This window comes from Macaca mulatta, chromosome 16 (genome assembly GCF_049350105.2).
Source record: "Macaca mulatta isolate MMU2019108-1 chromosome 16, T2T-MMU8v2.0, whole genome shotgun sequence".
Lineage (NCBI taxonomy): Eukaryota > Metazoa > Chordata > Mammalia > Primates > Cercopithecidae > Macaca > Macaca mulatta.
The window spans coordinates 38600564-38623795 of record NC_133421.1 but is presented as its reverse complement, the minus strand read 5'-3'; the positions used below and the strand labels follow the sequence as shown (position 1 = coordinate 38623795).

Genomic DNA, 23232 nt, shown 5'->3' with positions numbered 1-23232 from the left:
CCTCCCACCTCAGCCTCCCAAGTAGCTGGGACTACAGGCATAAGCCACCATGCCTGGCTAATTTTTTAATGTTTTGTAAAGACAGGGTCTCAATATGTTGCCCAGGCTGGTCTTAAACTCCTGGACTCAAGCAGTCTGCCTAATTCCCAAAGTGCTGGGATTACAGGTGTGAACCACCCTGCTCAGCCAAATACTAGGTCTTATTCATTCTGGGTTTTTTTTTTTTTTTTTTTGTACCCATTAACCATCCCTACCTCCCCTTCACCGCTCTGCTACTCTTCCCAGCCTCTGTTAACCATCCTTCTCTATCTCCATGAGTTCAATTGTTTTGATTTTTAGATCCATAAATAAATGAGAATACAAGATGTTTGTCTTTCTGTGCCTGGCTTATTTCGCTTAAAGTAATGACCTCCGGTTTCATCCATGTTGTTGCAAATGACAGAATCTCATTTTTTAAATGACTGAATAGTACTCCATTGTATATAAGGGCCACATTTTCTTTATCCATTCATCTGTTGATAGACACTTAGGTTGCTTCCAGATCTTGGCTATTGTAGATAGTGCCGCAATAAACATAGGAGTACAAATACCTCTTTGATATACTGATTTCTTTTCTTTTGGGTATCTACTGAGCAGTGGGATTGCTGGATCATATGGTAGCTCTATTTTTAGTTTTTTAAGGAACCTCCAAACTATTCTCTATAGTGGTTGTATTAATTTACATTCCCATCAGCAGTTTACAAGGGTTCCCTTTTTTCCACATCCTCACCAGCATGCATTATTGTCTGTCTTTTGGATAAAAGCCATTTTATCTGGGCTGAGATGATATCTCATTGTAGTTTTGATTTGCATTTCTCTGATGATCAGTGACGTTGAGTACCTTTTCACGTGCCTGTTTGCCATTTGTATGTCTTCTTTTGAGAAATGTCTGTCAAGTCTTTTGCCCATTTTTTAATTGGATTATTAGACTTTTTTTCCTGTAGAGTTGTTTGGAGCTCCTTATGTGTTCTAGTTATTAATCCCTCGTCAGATGGGTAGTTTACATGTATTTTCTTCCATTTTGTAGCTTGTCTCTTCACTTTGTTGATTGTTTTCTTTGCTGTGCAGAAGTTTTTTACCTTGATGTGATCCCATTTGTCCATTTTTACTTGGGTTGCCTGTACTTGTGGGGTATTACTCAAGAAATCTTTGCCCAGTCCAATGTCCTGGAGAGTTCCTCCAATGTTTTCTTGTAGTGGTTTCATAGTGTGAGGTCTTAGATTCAATTCTTTAATCCAACTATGTTTGATTTTTTTTTTATGTGGTGAGAGATAGAAGTCTAGTTTTATTCTTCTGCATATGGATATTCAGTTTTTCAGCACACTTTTTGAAGAGACTGTCTTTTCCCCAATGTATGTTCTTGAGGTTTAACTCACAGGCAACCTAAGCAAAAATGGACAAATGGGATCACATCAAGGTAAAAAGCTTTTGCACAGCAAAGAAAACAATCAACAAAGTGAAGAGACAACCCACAAAATGGAAGAAAATATATGCAAACTACCCATCTGACAAGGGATTAATAACTACAACACATAAGGAGCTCCAAACAACTCTATAGGAGAAAACATCTAATAATCCAATTTTGTCCTTGACACCTTTCCCAAAAATGAGTTCACTATAGATGTGTGGATTTCTTTCTGGATTCTGGATTCTGTTCCATTGGTCTAGGTGTCTGTTTTCATGGCAGTAGCCTGCTGTTTCAGTTACTATTCCTTTGTAGCATAATTTGAGGTCAGGTAATATGATTCCTCCTTTTTTTTTTTTTTTTTCTTAGGCTAGCTTTGGCTATTCTGGGTCTTTATGGTTCCATATAAATTTTAGGGTTGTTTTTCCTATTTCTGTGAATATCATTGGTATTTTGATAGAAATTGCATTGAATCTGTAGATTGCTTTGTGTATGTACTATGAACATTTTCACAGTATTGATTCCTCCAATCCATGAACATGGAATATCTTTCCTTTTTTTTTTTTTTTTTTTTTTTTGGTGTCCTCTTCAATTTTTTTCATCAGTGATTTATAGTTTTCATTATAAGCGTGTGTACAAATTTGTAATTACAAATCATGATAATTCTATGACTGAAATAACTAGGGAGCAGTACATAGATTGGATGTTAGGCAAGGCCTTCATGATGGAGTTATACCGAGTGAAGTTTGAAGAGTAAGTAGGAGCCAGCCATAGGGTAAAAGGAAAAGAGCTGTTTAAACAAAAGGCATATTCAAAGCCCCAAGGTGGGAGAGAGTTTGGCATGTTTGAGGAGGTTGAAGGGAGGGCAATGTGGCTGGATCATAATGTAGTGGGGCTGAATGAGGAAACTATGGAGAAGTAGGCAAGGATGACATCATGCGAGGCTTTACAGACTATAATAAGAAGTTTTGATTTTTTTTCCCCAAGAACTATGGAAATACAACTGAAAGGTTTTCAACATGGGAGTGACCATGTTTGTGCTTTCAAAAGATATTTTTGGATGCTGTGTGGAGAAGAGACTATAGGAGATAAGGGTGAAAGAAGGAGGAGGCCAGTAGGGAGGCAATTGCAGATAACAGGTGATACTCGGAGATGACAAGAGTTATATAAAGTTAAGATATATTTTGCATATAGAACTTGCAGGGCTTACTGATAAGCTGGACAGGAGGCTTGAGGCAAAGGGTCAAGGGTCACTTTAGATTTCTGATTAGAGCAACTGAGGTGTGTGTTTGCATTACTTTCTGAGATAAGAAATACTAGTCCTGGGCAGGCTTATGGGGAGAGAATGGAAGTTGAAATGGGGAGTATAGTTCTGACATGATAAGTTTCAGATGCCTGTGAGACTCTCAGTGGAGATGACACATAGTTGAATATATGAGTTCAGAGTTTAGAGAGAGTGATATACAGACAGTCTCCAACTTACCATGGTTTGGCTTAATGATTTTATGACTTTATGATTTTTTTGACTGTATCGGAACTTAGCCTCGTAAGTTGAGGAGCATCTGTACATTCGGGAGTCACCAGCAAATAGCTGATATTTAAAGTCCTGGGACTAATGGGATCACTTGGGGGAAAGTTATAGAGAGAGAAAAGAGGGCTCAGGAACAGCCCAATCTTTTGAAAATCTGCAGCATTATAATTAATTTAATTTTCTGACTGAGTTAGATGTTATCTGACAATCACAGAGAATTCTGCATCTCCATGTTGTTTTCACAGCTCATAAAGGCAATTTAATTATTTATTTGTAAATAATTAAAGTATTAGTCTGTTCTCATGCTGCTATAAGGTCATACCCAAGACTAGGTAATTTATAAAGAGGTTTAATCAACTCGCAATTCAGCATGGCTGGAGAGGCCTCAGGAAACTTACAATCATGGTGGAAGGCAAAGGGGAAGCAAGGCATCTTCTTTACAAGGTGACAGGAAGGAGACGTGCCAAGCAAAATGGGGAAGAGCCCCTTATAAAACCATCAGATCTCATGAGAACTCACTCACTATCATGAGAATAGCATGGAGGTAACTGCCCCCCTGATTCAATTAAGTCCACCTGCTCTCTCCCTTATGGGAGTTATAGGGAGTACAATTCAAGATGAGATTTGGGTGGGGACACAAAGCCCAACCATATAAAAATATTTATTTATAAAACCAAATTTATTTTGTAAGTTAAACGTGTTAATCTGAAACCCACCCACCCCCTCCCCATTTTTTTGAGACAGAGTCTTGCTCTGTCACCCAGGCTGGAGTGCAGTAGCACAATCTTGGCTAACTGCAACCTCTACCTCCCAGGCTCAAGCTATTCTCCCACTTTGGCCTCCTGAGTAGCTGAGACTACAGGCACGCACCACCATGCTCAGTTAATTTTTGTATTTTCTGTAGAGATGGGGTTTTGCCATGTTGCCCAGGCTAGTCTCAAACTCCTGAGCCCGTCCGATCCACCTGCCTCAGCCTCCTGAAGTACTGGGTTTACAGGCATGAGCCGTTGCACCCAGCCTGAAAACCCCTTTTAATAAAATATCTTTCTTTAGCCTATTAATAAACTTTTCTGGAAACCAAATATTATTTTGAACACTTCCCTCTTAAGGGAAAACAAATGTAGAAAGGGAGGAAGCTTGACCAAATATCTCATGTGCCAAGAACTTTCCCTGGAAGCTTGTTTAAGTCAGTCAGTCACTGATAGCAATTTCTGTTCTTGTCTATAACCTCTTCTAAAAACGGAATGGAAAATGGAAGGAAACTTTCCCTTAGATGGGGATTTCCAATTAATTTAAATTTGCTCTATTCAGGTCCTATGTCCTATACCAATAGTAAAAGTTGATTGATGTTTGCCTTGGTAGGTGATAATGCTACAGCTCAACCTTTCTTCTGGATTTGTGGCTTTCTTTTTTATATTTCTTTTCTCCATATGTTTGTTCCATGTATTTTTTTTGGAGTTTTTTTTTTGTTTGTTTTTGAGACGTAGTCTGGCTCTGTCTCTCAAGCTGGAGTGCAGTGACGCAAGCTCAGCTCATTACAACCTCCACCTCCCGGGTTCAAGTGATTCTCCTGCCTCAGCCTCCTGAGCAGCTGGGATTATAGGCGTGCGCCACCACACCCGGCTAGTCTTTGTATTTTTAGTAGAGATGGGGTTTCGTCATGTTGGCCAGACTGGTCTCGAACTCCTGACCTCATGGAATCCGCCTGCCTCAGACTCCCAAAGGGCTGGGATTACAGGTGTGAGCCACTGCGCCTGGCCTCTTTGGAGATTTTTCAGTTAGATGTACATCTTAAAGATTTTTTATTTAAAAAGTCGTATTAAAACCAATCCTACCCAATTCTATTTCTCTTGGCTTTTTAGGTAACCCATAAGTAACTATGGATATTTTGTTTTGCTTGCAGGTTGGCTTGCTTGCCTCGTTAACTCCGTAGCTCTAAAACTTAGCAAAGTTAATTTTAAAAATTGTTCTTTCTAACATGAAGCACTTCAGAGTTCTATTACTTTCACCTTACTGTACCAAAAAATACTTTTTTTTTTCTTTTTTTGAGACCAGGTTTCACTCTGTTGCCCAGGCTGGAGTGCAGTGGTATGATCTCGGCTCACCGCAACCTTTGCCTCCTGGGTTCAAGTGATTCTCATGCCTCAGCCTCCTGAGTAGTTGGGATTAAAGGCATGCAGCACCACGCCCAGCTAATGTTTGTGTTTTCAGTAGAGACGGGGTTTCACCGTGCTGCCCAGGCTGGTCTTGAACTCTTGGACTCAAGCTATCCACCTGTCTCGCCTCCCAAAGTGCTGGAATTACAGGCGTGAGCCACCCCACCCAGCCCCAAAAATACTTTTTACGCTACCAGGAATATCCACCTATAAACCCTCCTTCTTCTGTACTCCATATCACCTTGTTACGAGACCACTAGCTCCTCTGCCTTTAATTTTTATTTTTTATTTTTATAGAGATGGGGGTCTTGCTGTGTTGCTCAGGCTGGTCTCAAACTTCTGGCCTGAAACTTTCTTCCCACCTCGGCCTCCCAAAATGCTGGGATTATAGGTGTAAGCCACCATACTAGGACTTCTATGCCTTCTTTAGTTATTGTTCCTGTAGCCACTTAACCTTTTGTAAATATCATTATTCTCTTTTGGGAGGGAGGGAGATTTCTTTCTTTCTTAATGTCGTCTCTAGGAATAGGGATATACACTCTTTTTAATATTACTGTTGTATTTTGATTCTTGAATGGGAGTCAAGAGTTCCTGTTGATGTTATACTGTGCTGTTACGGCCACTGGGTAATAATAATAATAGTCACCAATTCCATAAGATTCTAAAACAAATTGAAAGCTGTAAACTCTCCATTTTCAAGAATTAGAACTGAAGTTAGTTTAAAAACAAACCTGTGCATAATACAAAAGAAATAATTTAACCCTTTAATAACTTTGAAAAACAAAGAGCAATCATAATGTCTAATAGACCACTGCTTTCCATCAGTGTTTTTCCATTTAACAAAATCAGTCAGGCTTATTAAAGGATTTGGCTGAAATAAGAGTTCCCTATGTTGTACTAAGGACAGTAACTCATTTCAGTATGCTACAATGTAATTATTCACCTGTTGTTGAACATTTGAGCTGATATATGTAATATAAGGAAAAAAATAGGGAATATTTTTTGTATATTTATACATCTCTCTATTTCTTTAAATTCTGTAATCAACTATTAGGTAATGAACATCTTTAAGATTTTTGACACAACGTCATATTACTTTCAGAAAAATTTTACCATTTTACATTCCCAGACATCAGTATGTGAGAGTTCCTCTTTCACTTTTCCCAGGTTTGGAAACATTTATAGTCTCTTATCTTTGCCAGTCTGAAAGATGAAAGTAGAGCTTGTTTTATTTTGCATTTTTGATTAATTAAGTAGGGCATGTTTATTTTTCTCATTTATTTTAAAAATCAAATGATTCAGAAAGCACTAATATAAATAGAACAGTATATCTTTATTCCACACTGACATGAAAAGGAATTGCCTACAAATGGCTGCAAGAGAGTATATTTTCAAATCTTGTTGCCTTGAGAGATTAGATGTAAACTTTCAATTCTGCTATGAATATCTCAAGCTCCAACCAGTATTCAGTAGGATGTTAACATTCTAAGTCCAATGTTCCAGAACATAAATTTGCCAGTTCTCTGAAAACATTGGAACACAAATGGAAAATTCAATAGCCCTGCTTCAGTGAATTCCTTACAATCCACGAATGGGCAAAATGCAGGCAAGACTACCAGCTGCTCTGCATCTGCAAACATTTGTGCAGAACTAATTTTAAGAGCAGATGTTGGAAATAAAGGAAAAAAAAAAAACAACAATTGCAGCCTCCCCTCTGAGAAAGTTAGACCTATCCCGTGACTTCTCAGATGCCCCATAACCCTGTTAGCCAGAGTTTCATTCCAAAAATACCATATTTTCCTTCCGTACTTTCTCATGTGAAAAGTTTTAGAAATGCTTAAGGGAATATAACAACTTCAGAAAGTCTTAGTACTGCTTCAGTTGGCCCTGTATGATGTTGTCAGATATAGAAGAGTCTTTGTCTACAATTAGAGTTTACTCATGAAAGATTCCATTCTGACCTTTGGGGTGTGCAGACTTCAATTGTATCATATCCATCTAAAAGAAAGCCTGTTTGTTTTGTATTGAGGTAGAAGTTACAGATTATGAAGAGAAAAACTCTAAGATAAAACTCTTATTTTTATCAAATAGACAATGAAGGCATGGCAGTTCATTAGAAATTTGCTAAATCAGTATCTGAATGATTTCATGTACAGATTTTAGATTTATGAGTATTCAAGATCTCCAAACAAGTTCACATAGACCCCAGTAGTAGATGCCTGTGTGACACACTTGTCAGTATCCTCACTCACATGTCAGAGTTTAATCAAATCTGGCTTTTTCTGGGACTTGCTTACTGCTAAAAGGCTAAAGAAGTCCTTTTGTTATTATTTGATTTTAAGATTTATTTTTTGTTTAATTTTTTAAACTAGGTAATACATTTACAAAGTTCAAAAGTCAAAACTTCATAAAGGGTATATAGTGAAGTCATCCTCTGCTTTCATACCCTGGCCATCCAGTTCTCCTCTTCACAAACAATATTTATAGTTTTCTTTGTCTCTTTGTAGAAGCGCTATGCATAGACATGCAAGCACACACATACATATTCTTCTTTTTTACATAATGATGACATACTGTATACAATATTGCATATTTTGCTTTTTTTTTTTACCTACTCTGCCTTAGAAATATTTCCATATTAGTACATCTAAAACTTCCTTGTTTTTATTTATTTCAGATAGTATTCCATTATAGAGATATACCATAATGTATTTAACCAGTCTCCAGGATATCGTTATTATAATAAATGCTGCAATGAGTAACATTGGGAAAATGTCATTTAACATAATTATAATCAATTCCTAGAATTGCAGGCCCGAAAGAAATAGTTTTATTTTTAATAGACATAAAGCTAGGATGGGACCCAAGGTCCTATCCTAAAACCAAACCCGAAAAAAAAAATAGTACTGACCAGTATCCCATGCAAGAAGTCCATGCCTGAGCTCCAGGTTTTTTTCTAGGATCAGGCCAATGACTGTCATAAACACCTATGCTTTAGTATCTGTTCCTACTGCCTGTGAAGAGAGTTCTGGTTTCAACTGGGCCTGCATTCTGTGCAGAGATCGACACAGACTTTGATTTCTGCAGGCGACCTTCCTGCGCTTCGTCTTGTTTCTGAGAAAAAAACGTTGTCAAAAGCAGCTTATTCTTTCCTGCAATTTTCTTTTCAGAGGAACTCTTTTCTTTGGCGATAATCAGGGGGTCTTATTCACAAGGGTCTCTATTAATCTCTTGCCCTGGGTAGGGTTAATTCTTTCCTGTGACTTGGCAGTTCCCTGATCTTTCATCTCTTCCTTGATGCTCTCCTATTTTGGGTCTCTAGTCTCTTGCTTTTGTTACTTAGGGCTAAATTCTTGTCCTGAATCTTCCCTTTGTCCTAAAGCTTAAGGACCCAAGGTGTTTCTCTTTGGCCTCCATAAAGACACAAAGCATCCCAGGCAAGGGATACTACAAGGGGACAGCCTTGTGGCTATCTCTGAAGCCCTACTTCAAACATGAGCTTCGAATCACCAGCAAGCTGCTCTTTAAGGTCTGGTTGGTTTGGATTTCGGGCAGCCAACACTCTCGATAGTAGGAGGCATTCCTTGATCGCTGAAGCCCCTAGATTACTAAGATCCCCCTTTAGCTTTTGGGAATTTCTCACCCCAGTGGTTCTCATGACACCTCCCAATTATGGTTCAGTAGGTAAGACCCCTTGTATTGACCATCTCTCTGGAATCTGTTCCTTGAAGCAATTTCTGAATTCATCTCCAAAATCCTTTTCCTAAGATGGAAACTAATTTAGAGAAATGTTCATTTCTTTGAGAAACATCTCTCTTTAGACACTCTCACTCCTCTATTCTCTGGCTCTGGGGCATTGCTATTTTGTGGCTAGAATTTTTTGAAACATTTCTACTCTTATCCCTTTGCTTATTTCCTGACATTGCTCAACCTGTAATCAGCTCTGAGCTACCTCTATTAGCATTCCATAAAGTCCCACTTTTCTAGGTTATTTTCTATGATGCTGGATGAGAGGGACTGAAAAGTCTGCCTGTTTTTCTCCCCATCCAGGGGAATGGGGAGGATTCTGCAGGCCCATGACCAATATGTGACAGAGCTTCTTCCAAGAATTCTCTGGTGGGAACTGAATTTTTTTTTTTGAGATGGAGTCTTGCTCTGTTGCCCAGGCTGGAACACAGTGGCGCGATCTCGGCACACTGCAACCTCTTCCTCCCAGGTTCAAGCAATTCTCCTGCCTCAGCCTCCCAAGAAGTTGGGACTACAGGCGCACACTGCCACACCCAGCTAATTTTTTGTATTTTAGTAGAGATGGGGTTTCACCTTGTTGCCCAGGCTCCTTTCAAACTCCTGAGTTCAGGCAATCTGCCCTTCTTGGCCTCCCAAAGTGCTAGAATTACAGGCATGAGCCACCGCACCCAGCTGGGAACTAAATTTTATGTGAGTACCTTGTCTTCTGCCTCCATTACGGTTCCCAAGGCGCTTGGCAACCTCACTATGGTGTTGGCTACTGAAATGTGAGTGACCGAGAAGAAAGGCAGACTAGGACAAAATTGGGCTTCTCTCATCTTTAACAATTTTATGGATTTAAGGATCTTGAGGGGTAGGTACTACCTCCGCTGTACCCAAAATTGACTGTGAGTTTTTAGTACATGTCAAGGGTTTAGATCAGGGAAGAAGAGCCCTAGAGAGTTATTCTGGTGATATTCTTCTCAGATAGTTTTAATCATTGGTATAACTGTTTCTCCAAAGAATAGGGAATGAATCTCTGAAAGATTATACCTGAGGTTTACAAGCTTTCACTTAGTTCCTTCTAGGCAGCTTCTCTCATCATAGTGCACTTAATCAATTAGAATACAAAAATGACCTTGCTACAGTGTGAGGACATCTTGTGGTCAGAATGCTATATAGGAAATTAATTACAAATACAAGACCATCACTCACTTTACCCCCAGTTCAGCCTGGTAGATCTTAATTTTAGGTATCTCTAGCCTTCCTTAATATCAATCTAAGTTCCTCTTCTAATACTAGAGCTAAATCTTTCAGCTCTTATTTATTAAAGAAGGAATAGAGCTCTTTACTAGCGAGGAAATAGGCTCTTTTCACAATCATCTGACACCTACCTTGGTAGTCTAAGTAACAGCGATCTTTCTGAACTTGTCTTTCTTTCCTGACATACATCCCCAGACAAATGTTCAAGGGATGCTTTTCTCTCCTTTCTTACTCAGTGTTTTCTTTTCTTCAAATGCCTTTCTGAAGTTCCTTAGTTTCTCTAAAATAGCTGCCTTTTGCTCTTCAAACCTTCATTCTGTAAGGAAATAACAGAACTCCACCTCTTTGCACACATGCAGTGATCATATTACATGATACACACCTTAGCATCTCTAAAACCTAATTTACTTTCATAGCCCAGGTCCCAAATCAAGCTACACAGATTTTTTTTGTTAAGTGTTTGTGTGGCAGGGGCTGGGGGAAGTTGATGGTTGTATTTAAATCACAGATAGCTCTCATATATTGGTCTGAGGAGGGAAATAAATAACTAGAATGCTACAGTTTTAAAAACTGTAAAAATAATATGTAAGGTGATTTACAAGTGAATGGAGGTCAAAAGAATTACGTGCTTTCAGCACACACAGAATTAACCTTGCAGTATCTCCTTGTTTTGCCAGCCTACTGTTACCTCATGAAGTTGACAGGACTGATCTTTTAAAAACTCCTACACAGGGCTGGATATGTTGGCTCATGCCTATAATACCAGCACTCTGGGACGGGGCAGGAAGATCATTTAAGCCGAAGAGTTTGAAATCAGCCTGGGCAACAGGGAGACCCCATTTCTGCAAAAAAAAAAAAAAAAAAAAAAATCAAAAAATTAGCTGGGCATGGTGGCACGTGGCCTGTAGTTTTAGCTACTCAGAAGACTGAGGTGGAAGGATCGTATGAGCCCTGGTGATGGAGTTTGCAGTGAGCCAATATGGTGCCACTGCACTCCAGCCTGGGCAACAGAGCGAGACCCTGTCTCTAAAAATAAAAATAAAATAAATAAAAACTCCTACACAGAACAGGAGGGAAATAGGCAGCTAACTTGTTAATAGCAGAAGCCTAACTCAAAATGGAAAATAATATAATACTTGGTTTGCCTAAGGAGAGACAATCCAGCCTCTCTATGAATTACATTTCAATTCTCCTTGGCCATTTAATTGGCGACTAGACACATAACTCTAAACTCACAAAACTCTTTTTTATGTCCTGATATTCTAGGTCTAGAAGTTCTGAGATGCTGTTGCCATTTTTTTTCTCATTGTTCTTTTCATGGGTTTTCTGACAGGAGTGAACATCTACCACTGGCTCCTTGGCTTTTCCCTGTCTTTATAAACTTGTTTATTAACTTGTTCTTTTTTGTGGATGATTACTACTCAGAATCTGTCATAGTACCTAACTTAGTGTGCATTTTACACTATATAGGTGTTGATCAAATACAAGTAGCAGCCCTCTATGTAAACCGAATAACCTGTACATATGAACGACTGCTTTTGCATCTCACTGGAGATAACCTCACTTTGCTTTCGGTAGTTTTGGTGTCAGTTGCTAGTTTAGGAATCTAAGCATTGGTTAGGAATGTTTCTCTGAGAAAACATAATTCAATATCTACATATAAATTTCTAAATGATCTTTGTACTGTTTCCAATTAATTGATTTTTCTAAACTGGTTTCAAATTCTTCCAGCATAGTCTCCTTTGTTTCCTTATTTCTTTTCTTTTTTTTTTTTTTGTTTTCTTTTTTTTTGAGATGGAGTTTCACTCTGCCACCTAGGCTGGAGTACAGTGGCACGATCTAGGCTCACTGAAGCCTCCGCCTCCTGGGTTCAAGTGATTCTCCTGCCTCAGCCTCCTGAGTAGCTGGGACTACAAGGTGCCCGCCACCATGCCTGGCTAATTTTTTGTATTTTTAGTGGAAACAGGGTTTCACCATGTTGACCAGGCTGGTCTGGAACTCCTGACCTCAGGTGATCCGCCCGCCTCAGCCTCCCAAAGTGCTGAGATAACAGGCGTGAGCCTCCACGTTCGGCCTGCTCCCTTATTTCTGATATTTGTAAATTTATTGTTCTTCATCTTCTGGTAGTCTTTAGAAGACACTAATTTTTAATTAATCACAATTAGACTTTGTTCCAGGTCCCATTGCTATTTTCTCTTCAGCTTCAACTATCTCTGTCTTTCATAGGTTAAATTATGAGACCAAACCCCATTTGGGTTCAGTGAAATCTGTGATAGGAATTAAGGTCAGCAAAGTCTTCTTCCCTTTCAAGGAATGATTTTTTAGAGTATTTCTGATTTCCTCTTGGTATCCATGATTCTTCTTTAAACTAGGGTTAGAAGTTCCTTAGAGCCCTGACAAATGATACAGTGCATGTTTACTCTGAGCAAATTATCTGCCAGGGAGAGGTTGAATCCCAAGTCCTCCCTGTTTATTTTACAGACTGGATAGGAAACTGGGTTGTAAAGCTTTCCTACTGGGGATCTCTAATTTCCAAATTGAGTTTAAACTGCTGATTCTTTTTCTTCCCTCCAAGCTCTGATGTTAAAATAAATGTTATCTCTCCACACAGCAGCAGTGATTTAATTGTGGTACTGTATTAATCTTAAGTTGCAGAAATTACTTCATACTTATTTTAATTGTAGACTTACCATTTTAGAATATTAAGTCTGTTTTTGTATCTGAGTCAAGTATGTATAATAGAGAAGACGTTTATCTCTTATTTCAACTTAGTTGTAGAGAAACTGTTTCTTCAGTGCCTGGAGAAGTCATTGGAAGTTGGAGACCCACTGCCTAACTATTTTCATAGGAATGATAGGATTCCACCATTCTAGTTTTAATGCAGTGATTTAAGTGCTATATACAGAAGCAAATGCTTTGGACCAGTGGTTCTGAAACTTTAATTTATATCTGAATTACCTGGAGGGCTTGTGAAAAACACATTTCTGGGTGCTACACCAGATTTTTATTTGGTAGATCGGGGTGGGGCCCAAGAATTTGCATCTAGCAAGTTTTCAGGTGATTCTGCTGGTCTGGAGACCACATTGAGAATCACTGCTTAGAGGATTTTTTTCTCTCATTTCAGAAACATGCCCTTTTAGGGAAGCTGATTATATTAGAAAAAGAGAAGGGAAAAAATACAAACACAAACAAACAAACAAAACTACCTCAAGGAGAGGACAGGGTTTATTGTTGTTGTTTTTTTTAAGTAAATATTCAGATTATCTCTGTGTGAAGGTGTGAATTTGCAGCTGCAAGTAATGTGGCATTTGTATGGGATCTGAGATGTGATCAAGTGAACATTCAAAGAATGATAAGCAAAATCTTTAAATCTTATCACTGTTAGTTGCAATAGAAGACTTGGAAGGACAAGGAGAGATACTGTGAAAAAGTATGAGTATATCTATAAGAGCCTGAATTAAAATCTCTACCCTGCCACTTAGACTTCATTCATATGAATTTGGAGTGTGTAACCTTACTGGTTTGTTTTAGTATTTTATTGATTGATTGATTGATTGAGATGGAGTTTTACTCTTGTTGCCCAAGCTGGAGTGCAGTGGCACAGTCTTGGCTCACTGCAACCTCTGCCTCCTGGGTTCAAGCAATTCTCCTGCCTCAGCCTCCTGAGTAGCTGGGATTACAGGCGCCCGCCATCACACCCAGCTAATTTTTTGCATTTTTAGTAGAGATGGGGTTTCATCATGGTGGCCAGGGTGGTCTCGAACTCCTGACCTCAGGTGATCCACCCAACTCCGCCTCCCAAAGTGCAGGGGTTACAGGCGTGAGCCACTGCGCCCAGCCTAGTACTGAATGAGATCAGAAATCTGAAATGCTTTACTTATGGTACCTGTCCATCAAAGTTACTTTCATAGAAGCTGGCCTCCTCACTTGCTTTTGTACACTCAAGAATCTTTTCAAAGTTTAAGGGTGATAAATTTTATCCAAAGTAATTACTCATAAAATAACTGGATCCAACAATTACACCCCTGTGCATACTATAGAAGTGCAGACATAGATGATGTGGGCCTTATTCTCCAAGCACACAAAATCTACTTATAGATTTAAGATTCTTTCTTTTGAAAGTACCAGAACACCACATTAAAAGTGGGATAATTTTTAAGATGAGAAGGCCAGGAGCAAGGCAGTTATAGACTTGATACAGGGATTAATGCAGTTGTCAAGGTTCTGAGTTCTGTCTGTCTGCTCTACCATCTTCAACTTACTTCCTTTTGTCCTTGGGCCTCTCTTTTTGAGGTCACAAAATGGCTATCACAGCTCTAGATATCAGATCTGCATAACTGCATCCAAAGGCATAGGAAGGGCAATCTGTTTTCTCAAATCTCCTTTGTCAAGGTGGAAAACTTTTCCCACAAGCCCATAGCAGACTTGCCCTCAAGCCTTGGAGACCAGGATTAGGATATATGACTGTTCTGGGCTTCAGGGAGGCTAAGCTGAAAAGGCATTGTCAGCCTGAGTACTGGGACTGGTAGGTAAAAGAGGTTAGAGATGACTGTTGGGTAGACAACAGAAACTGCCACAGGAAGACAAGACTATCCACAGATTAGAGAACAGTTCTGGGCAATTTGTCATTAGGCTGAATTGTGTGCTCTAGGCCAGGAATTGACAATCTTTTTTTTTTTTTTTTTTTTGTTAAGGGCCAGTTATTAAATATTTCAGGCCTCACCTAAAGATGTCAGAAGCCACATACAGTCTCTGTTGCACATTCTTTGTCCTTTTTTAAAAAAAAAAAAGAAAAAAAAACTTTTTAAAATGCAAAAGCCATTCTTAGCTTGCTGGCCATATAAAAACAGGCCATGGGACACATTTGGCCCACAGGCTATAGTTTGCCAACCCCTGCCTACCCAAGGAAGGTTCAGAAGGGAGCTCCTACTTTAGTGGGACTGAAGTCATCATTTTGAAGCCTCCTGAAATTCTGGGATTTGACTGGTGCTTTGAAGGATGGGTGAGATTCGGACTGAGAGATGTGTTCCTTCTGAAGGGCACAGTGAGTGGAGAAACAAGCCTATGATGCTTACCATAACACAGTTGTATGTTACGTGCAATGAGTGAAGAGCAGCAATACCTTTGCAAATGAAATAGGCTAACTGCAGGCCAGAGTTAGGGAGTAATGTGGCATGAGTATCTTGACTCTCTTAGGCACTGACAGGCCAAGCTGCTAAGAGGCTCTGAGAAATGAAGATGCTCTTTTGGCTTAAAGCTTCCATGTTGATCTGGAGCCCAAGGGAGGCAGTGTTTCATGTAACAATTGGTTCTTCCAGTAGGAGCTGTTACTACCATTACTAATTAAGGAACAAATATCATGTGTTCAGGGGAGTGAAGACTGTTGGTCTCTTAATTATATCTATATACAAAGATTATAACTTATCTTCACTTTATGTTATTTTTATAGCAACAAGGAAGAATCGCAACAACTAATACTAAGTCACTTATTCATTGAACATTTATTGAATGTTTACCTTGTGCCAGGCCCTGGCAATGTAAGTTGAGAAGCTCATAGTCCAGAGGGGAAAAAGAACCTGTATAGCAATAATTACAGTAGTGAGTTAAGAGTTAGAAAATGTGTGCACAGGGAACTGTGGATGCCTAGAAGAAGGAACCACTCAATTTATTCTCATTTAAATTTTCATATTGACTCAGTTAAATTCAGTAACCACAGATTGTACCCCTAATACTAGACAATTTGCAAATCTGTACCATTTATCACAAAAAAAGCCTATGTAAAATACTATGAGTGGGTTAAATCCAAATCATCACCTCTCCAGAAAAAGCTATTTCAAACCTTCTGTGGCTGATATTAAGTTTTACAATCCTCTTTATGTGCAAAGTATATAACTATAGTGTTGTATTTCCCATTGCACTTAATTAACTTTTTGCTTCCCAGTTTATTGGTGTAAATATTGGATTCTAGAAAACAATTGTTTCCCCCCAGTAAAGCTTTCAAAGAAGAAGATTATGGGCCTGGCACGCTGGCTCATGCCTATAGCACTTTGGGAGGCCCAGGCAGGCGGATCATGAGGTCAGGATTTCAAGACCAGCCTGGCCAACATAGCGAAACCTTGTCTCTACTAAAAATACAAAGCCGAGCATGGTGGCAGGCGCCTGTAGTTCCAGCTACTTGGGAGGTTAAGGCGGGAGAATCGCTTGAACCCGGCAGTCGGAGGTTGCAGTGAGCCGAGATCGTGCCACTGCACTCCAGCCTGGACAGCACAGAGAGACTGTCTCAAGAAAAAAAAGAAGAAGAAGATTATGGTGGTGGGCAGAATAATGGCCCCCAGTAGAGTCCTCATTCTAATCAGCTGTGAACCTGTAAATATGTTATCTTAACATAGTAAAGGAGGAATTAAGGTTGCTAATCATGTATAACTTTAAAATAGGAAGATTACCCTGGATTATCAGGGCAGGATGCAACATAATCAGTCACAAAGGCTGTTAAAGTAGAAGAGGGACACCCAAAACTATAAAAACCCCGGAAGACAACATAGGCAGTACCATTCTGGACATCGGAACAGGCAAAGATTTTATGACAGATGCCAAAAGCAATTGTGAAGAAGCAAAAGTTGACTCTAATTAAACTAAAGAGCTTCTGCACAGCAAAAGAAACTATCAACAGAGTGAACAGACAACCTGTAGAATGGGAAAAAATGTTTACAAACTATGCATCTGACAAAGGTCTGATATCCAGCATCTGTAAGGAACTTAAACAAATATACAAGAAAAAAACCAAAAAACTCCATTTAAAAGTGGGCCAAAGGGCCAGACACGGTGGCTCACACCTGTAATCCCAGCACTTTGGGAGGCTGAGGCGGGAGGATCACTTGAGGCCAGGAGTTCAAGAGTGGTCTGGCCAGCATGGTGAAACCTGTCTCTACTAAAAATACAAAAATTAGCTGGGCATCATGTCACACGCCTATAATCCCAGCTATTCGGGAGGCTGAAGCACGAGAATTGCTTGAACCTGGGAGGCAGATGTTGCAGTGAGCTGAGATCCTGCCACTGCACTCCAGCCTGGGGGACAGAGCAAGACTCTATCTCAAAAAAAAAAAAGAAAAAAAGTGGTCAAAGGAGACTGAGCACAGTAGCTCACAGCTGTAATCCCAGCACTGTGGGAGGCCAAGGCGAGTGGATCACTTGAGGTCAGTAGTTCCTGACCAGCCTGGCCAACATGGCGAAACCCTGTACATACTAAAAATACAAAAATTAGCTGGGCATGGTGGCACGCTCCTGTAATCACGGTGGCTGAAGCAAGAGAATTGCTTGAACCCAGGATGCAGAGGTTGCAGTGAGCTGAGACTGCGCCACTGGGCTCCATCCTGGGTGATAGAGTGAGACTCTGTCTCAAAAAAAAAAAGTGAGCAAAGGACATGAAGAGACACGTTTCAAAAGAAGACGTACATGTTGCCAACAATCATATGAAAAAAAGCTCAACATCACTGATCATTAGAGAAATGCAAATCAAAACCGTAGCGAGATAACCATCTCACAGCAGTCAGAATGGCTATTATTAAAAAGTCAAGAAATAACAAATGCTGAGGAGATTGTGGAGAAAATGTAATGCTTATACACTGTTAGTGGGAGTGTAAATTAGTTCAACCATTGTGGAAAGTAGTGTGGCAATTCCTCAAAGAGCTAAAAACAGAACTACTGCCAGCACGGTGGCTCACGCCTATGATCCCAGCATTTTGAGAGGCCAAGGCCAGTGGATCACCTGAGGTCAGGAGTTCAAAACCAGCCCGGTCAACATGGTGAAACCCTGTCTCTACTAAAAATACAAAAAATTAGATGGGCTTGGTGGTGGGCGCCTATAATCCCAGCTACTCAGGAGGTTGAGGCAGGAGAATCGCTTGAACTCAGGAGGTGGAGGTTGCAGTGAGCCAAGGTCGCGCCGTTGCACTTGAGCCTGGAAAACAAAAGCGAAACTCTGTCTCAAAAACAAAAACAAAAACAAAAAAACAGAGCTACCATTCGACCCAGCAATCCCATTACTGGATATATACCCAAAGGAATATAAATCATTCCATCATAATGACACATGCATGTGTATTTTCATTGCAGCCCTATTTTCAACAGCAAAGATGTGGAATCAACCTAAATGCCCATCAATGATAGACTGGATAAAGAAAATGTGGTACATATACACCACGAAATACTATGCAGCCATAAAAAGAAAAAAAACAAGATCATGTCATTTGCAGGAACATGGATGGAGCTGGATGCTATTACCCTTAGTAAACTTAACATAAGAACAGAAAACCAAATAACACATGTTCTTGTAAGTGGAGGCTAAATGATGAGAACACATGGACACATAGAGAGGAACACAGACACCAGGGCCTACCAGAGAGTGGAGGGTGCAAAGGAGGGAATCAGGAAAAATAACTAATGAGTCCTAGGCTTAATACCTGGATGATGAAATAATCTGTAAAGCAAACCCCTGTGACATGAGTTTATTCATATAACAAACCTGCACATGTACCTGGGAACTTAGAAGTTAAAAAAACAAAAAGAAAAAAAAGTAGAAGAGGAACCCAGGAAAGGAAGTCAGATTGATGCGATAGGAGAAGAACTCAATCCACCTTTACCGATATTGAAGATAGAAGAAGGGGGCCATGAGCCGAAGAATGCAGACAGCCACTAGATGCCAGAAAAGGCAAATAAATTGATTCTCCTAAAAATAGTTAGGGCTACCATAACAAGTATAAGCCATTTAAACAGACTGATCGCTTAAATAACAAATACTTATTTTCTCATAGAGTTGCAGGCTGAAAGTCAAATACCAATGTGTTGGAAAGGGTTGATTTCTTCTGAGGCTGACCTTCTTGGCCTGTAGAAGGCTGTCCTCTCCCTCTGTTTTCACATGGTCTTTCCTCTGGGTGGTATCTGCGTCCTAATCTCTTTTATTTATTTATTTATTTATTTATTTATTTATTTATTTAGAGACAGGATCTTGCTCTGTCTTCTAGGCTAAAATGCAGTGGTGTGATCATAGCTCACTGTAAACTTGAACTGCTGGGCTCAAGCAATCCTCTGCCTCAACCTCCCAAGTAGCTAGGACTACAGGCATGCCTAGCTATTTTGTTTTTATTTTTATTTTTTTTTGTAGAGATGGCGTTTTGCTATGTTGCCCAGGCTGGTCTCAATCTCCTGACCTAAAGTGATTCTCTTGCCTTGGCCTCTCAAAGTGCTGGGATTATAGGCATGAGCCACTACGTGTGGCCCTAATCTCTTTTTATGAGAATATGAGTCATATTGGATTAGGGCCCACCTATATTGGAACCACCCCTAGGTTACTAAACCTCATTTTAACTTGATTACTCTTTAAAGGCTCTGTCTCCAAATACAACCACATCTTGAGGTACTGGGGATTGAAAAACATATGAATTTTGAGGGACACAATTTAGCCTGTAACACTCCCCTAGATCCTACAGAAGGAACACAGGTCTGCCAACTGTTTTATTTTAGGACTCCTTGCCTCTAGACTGTAACATAATAAATGTATGTTGTTTCAACCATCAAGTTTGTGGTAATTTGTTATAGCATATTAGAAAATGAATTTAATTGGAAGTAACTTAAATCTATTAGTAGGAGACTGATTAACTGAACTGTGGAACATCTCTACAATGAAATGTTATGCAGCGATCAGAAACAATGAAATGAATGTCTTAATAGACAAATGGATAAACAAAATGTCATATGTGTGTGCAATGGAATATTATGCAGGCTTAAAAAGGAAGGAAATTCTGACACATGCTACAACATGCATGTATCTTGAGGACATTACGCTAAGGAAGATAACTCAGTCAAAGACAAATACTGTATGATTCCACTTATATGAATTATCTAGACCAGTCAAAACTCATAGAAACAAAGTGAATGGTAGTTGTTAAGGGCTGGAATAGGGGGAAATGAAGAGTTGTTTGATGGATATAGATTCAGTTCTTTGAGATGAAAAAGCTTTAGAGACTGACTGTACAACAACATGAATATATACTGAACTGTACAGTTAACAATAGTTAAGATGGGCCTGGGTGTGATGGCTTATGCCAACACTTTGGGAGGCCAAGGCAGGAGAATCTTTTGAGCCCAGGAGTTTGAAACCTTCCTGGGAAACATAGTGAGACCCCCATCTGTACAAAAAACTTTTTAAATTACCTGGGTGTGGTAATTTTTAGTTTCAGCAACTAGGGAGGCTGAGATGGGAGGATTGCTTGAGCCTGAGAGATCCAGGCTTCAGTGAGCCATGATCACGCCACTATACTTCAACCTGGGTGACAGCAAGACTCTGTCTCAAAAACATCAGTTAAGATGGTTGATATGGTTTGGCTGTGTCCCCACCCAAATCTCATCTTGAATTCCCACATGTTGTGGGAGGGAAACTCCGGTGGGAGGTAACTGAATCATGCGGGCAAGTCTTTCCCGTGCTGTTTTCATGATAGTGAATAAGTCTCTTGAGATCTGATGGTTTTAAAGAGAGGAGTTCCTCTGCACAAGCTCTCTCTCTTTACCTGCTGCCATCCATGCAAGATGTGACTTGCTTTTTCTTGCCTTCTGCTGTGATTTTGAGGCTTCCCCAGCCATGGAACTGTAAGCTCAATTAAACCTCTTTCTTTTGTAAATTGCCCAGTTTCGGGTATGTCTTTGTCAACAGCGTGAAAACGGACTAATGCAGTAAATTGGTACCAGTAGAATACTGAAATAAGTTAAGACTTTGGGGGACTGTTGGGAAGGCATGATTGGTTTTGAAATGTGAGGACATGAGATTTGGGAGGGCCAGGGGTGGAATGATATGGTTTGGCTGCGTCCCGACCCAAATCTTGAATTCCCATGTGTTGTGGGAGGGACCTGGTGGAAGGTAATTGAATCATGGGTGAATTTTATGTTGTGTTATTTTTTATGTTACGTAGTTTTTAAAAAATAGTGAAACAAAGATACTAAGTTTAAAAGGAAAGGGCAGGCCGGGCGCGGTGGCTCAAGCCTGTAATCCCAGCACTTTGGGAGGCCGAGACGGGCGGATCACGAGGTCAGGAGATCGAGAGACGATCCTGGCTAACACAGTGAAACCCCGTCTCTACTAAAAAATACAAAAAAATAGCCGGGCGAGGTGGCGGGCGCCTGTAGTCCCAGCTACTCGGGAGGCTGAGGCAGGAGAATGGCGTAAACCCGGGAAGCAGAGCTTGCAGTGAGCTGAGATCCGGCCACTGCACTCCAGCCTGGGTGACAGAGCAAGACTCCGTCTCAAAAAAAAATAAATAAATAAATAAAAAATAAAAAATAAAAGGAAAGGGCAGAAAAATAGGTGCAGTGTGCTTTCATTTGTGTATTTTGGAGAAAGAACATCTACACACACAATGCTTGTATATACACAGAATAATCCTGAAAGGATTCCTTAGGAGCTGGCATAGTGATTACTTCTAGGAATGGGTTGTAGTAGGTGGGAGGACCGGAATGGAGGAAGACTTAAAAATACTCTTTGACACCTTCTTAGTTGTTTACCACATACATGTGTTACATACTAAAATAATTGTTTTGGAGGGTTTTGTTTGTTTGTTTTTGTTTTTTGAGACAGAGTCTCACTCTGTTGCCCAAGCTGGAATGCAGTGGCAGGATCACAGCTTACTGCAGCCTCAACCTCCTGGGCTTAAACGGTCCTCCCACCTCAGCCTCTTGCGTATCTGGGACTATAAGCATGCACCACCAAGCCCAGCTATAATAGAGGTCTTTTAATGCATCATTAAAATACCACAAACAGGTCTTAGCAACCATACAGTATCTTGTTTCTATAGCTGGACAACTCTTAGATCTTATTCATCAGCCTGCTAAACTGTTCCTCTTTCAGTGACATACAGATCATCTGAAAGTTTTCTGTTATCCTTGTTTTTAACTGTTACGGATTGCTAAATCAAAGCAGTTGAATTTGAAACAAACTCAATGTCATTTCCTCCAAAGATTAATACATTTTTCTGGACTTAAGATAACTGAATAAGCAATACCTGGCCTCATCTAAACCCTCCAGATATATTTTTCACCCAAGAAACTGTGGATTTCAGCAAAAGACCCATGCTCCTGGATAACTAAGTTGATGGGGAAAGGAGCATGCACAGACCTCATCTTGTAATGGAAGCCCAGTGTAACACCCTTGATTATGTTCTGTACACGATTACAAATAGTGCAAGCAGTAGCCACTTCCTTTCTATTTCCCAATCATTTGTCAACCTAGCACCTCTTCTTTTCCAAGGAGAATGCATCCTACATGGTTGTGATTGATGTTCCTCCCTAACTTCCTCTGGGGCTCTTCAGAATAACTGTGCATCCTTTCAGAGTGATGTCTGCATTTTCTGGAATGTCAATAGTCTTATTGCCAAGAATGGTCTTCATTCTCTCAGTAGATACAGCAAAGAACTGAAATAATTGTTTTTAAATGTATAATTTCAGCTGAGACTTTAGAGAATTGTCTTAGTTGGATCAGATGTAGACTATGAAATTGCTTTGTCAATCCATTTATACCTAAGTGCCAGGGTATGTCTTGGCCTTTAAAGGATTAAAAGCTCTTACTCCCAAAGTTGCTGGACTTTGGGGTGTAAATATATTTTATTGTTTGATGCCTGATAGTATATTTTTCTTTTTATTTTTTGAGGCAGGATCTCACTCTGTTGTGCAGGCTGGAGTGAAGTGGCGTGATCTCGGCTCACTGCAGCCTCAACTTCCTGAGCTCAGGCGATCCTCCGACCTCAGGCCCCTGAGTAGATGGGACCACAGGTGCATGCCGCCACACCCAGCTAATTTTTTGTATTTTTAGTAGAGAACAGGGTTTTAGCAGTGTTGCCCAGGCTGGGCTCAAACTCCTGGGCTCAGTGATCTGCCTGCTTCAGCATCCCAAATTGTTGGGATTACAGACATGGGCCACCAGGACCGGCCTATGTCTGATAGTACATTTTCAAAGTCCCTAGTTTCTTTAAGTACAGCTGCAATGTATTCACTTAGAACCACAAAAAAGAAAAGAAAAAAAAAGCGAGGATGAAAGATGGAAAAAAAAAGGAAAGAGGAAAGAAATAGTA

At 39.9% G+C, this 23232-nt stretch overlaps 1 protein-coding gene and 1 long non-coding RNA gene across 10 annotated transcripts in view; both read left to right on the top strand.

The window, feature by feature from the left end:
* Positions 1 to 20471, top strand: part of LOC144335415 (uncharacterized) — a 32368-nt gene extending 11897 nt beyond the window's left edge. Inside the window, exon 2 of the long non-coding RNA XR_013406269.1 lies at positions 20405 to 20471. This is a non-coding gene — a long non-coding RNA (uncharacterized LOC144335415). The remainder of the gene's footprint in view (positions 1 to 20404) is intronic.
* Positions 1 to 23232, top strand: part of SSH2 (slingshot protein phosphatase 2) — a 306298-nt gene that overhangs the window by 50432 nt on the left and 232634 nt on the right. The window lies entirely within an intron of this gene.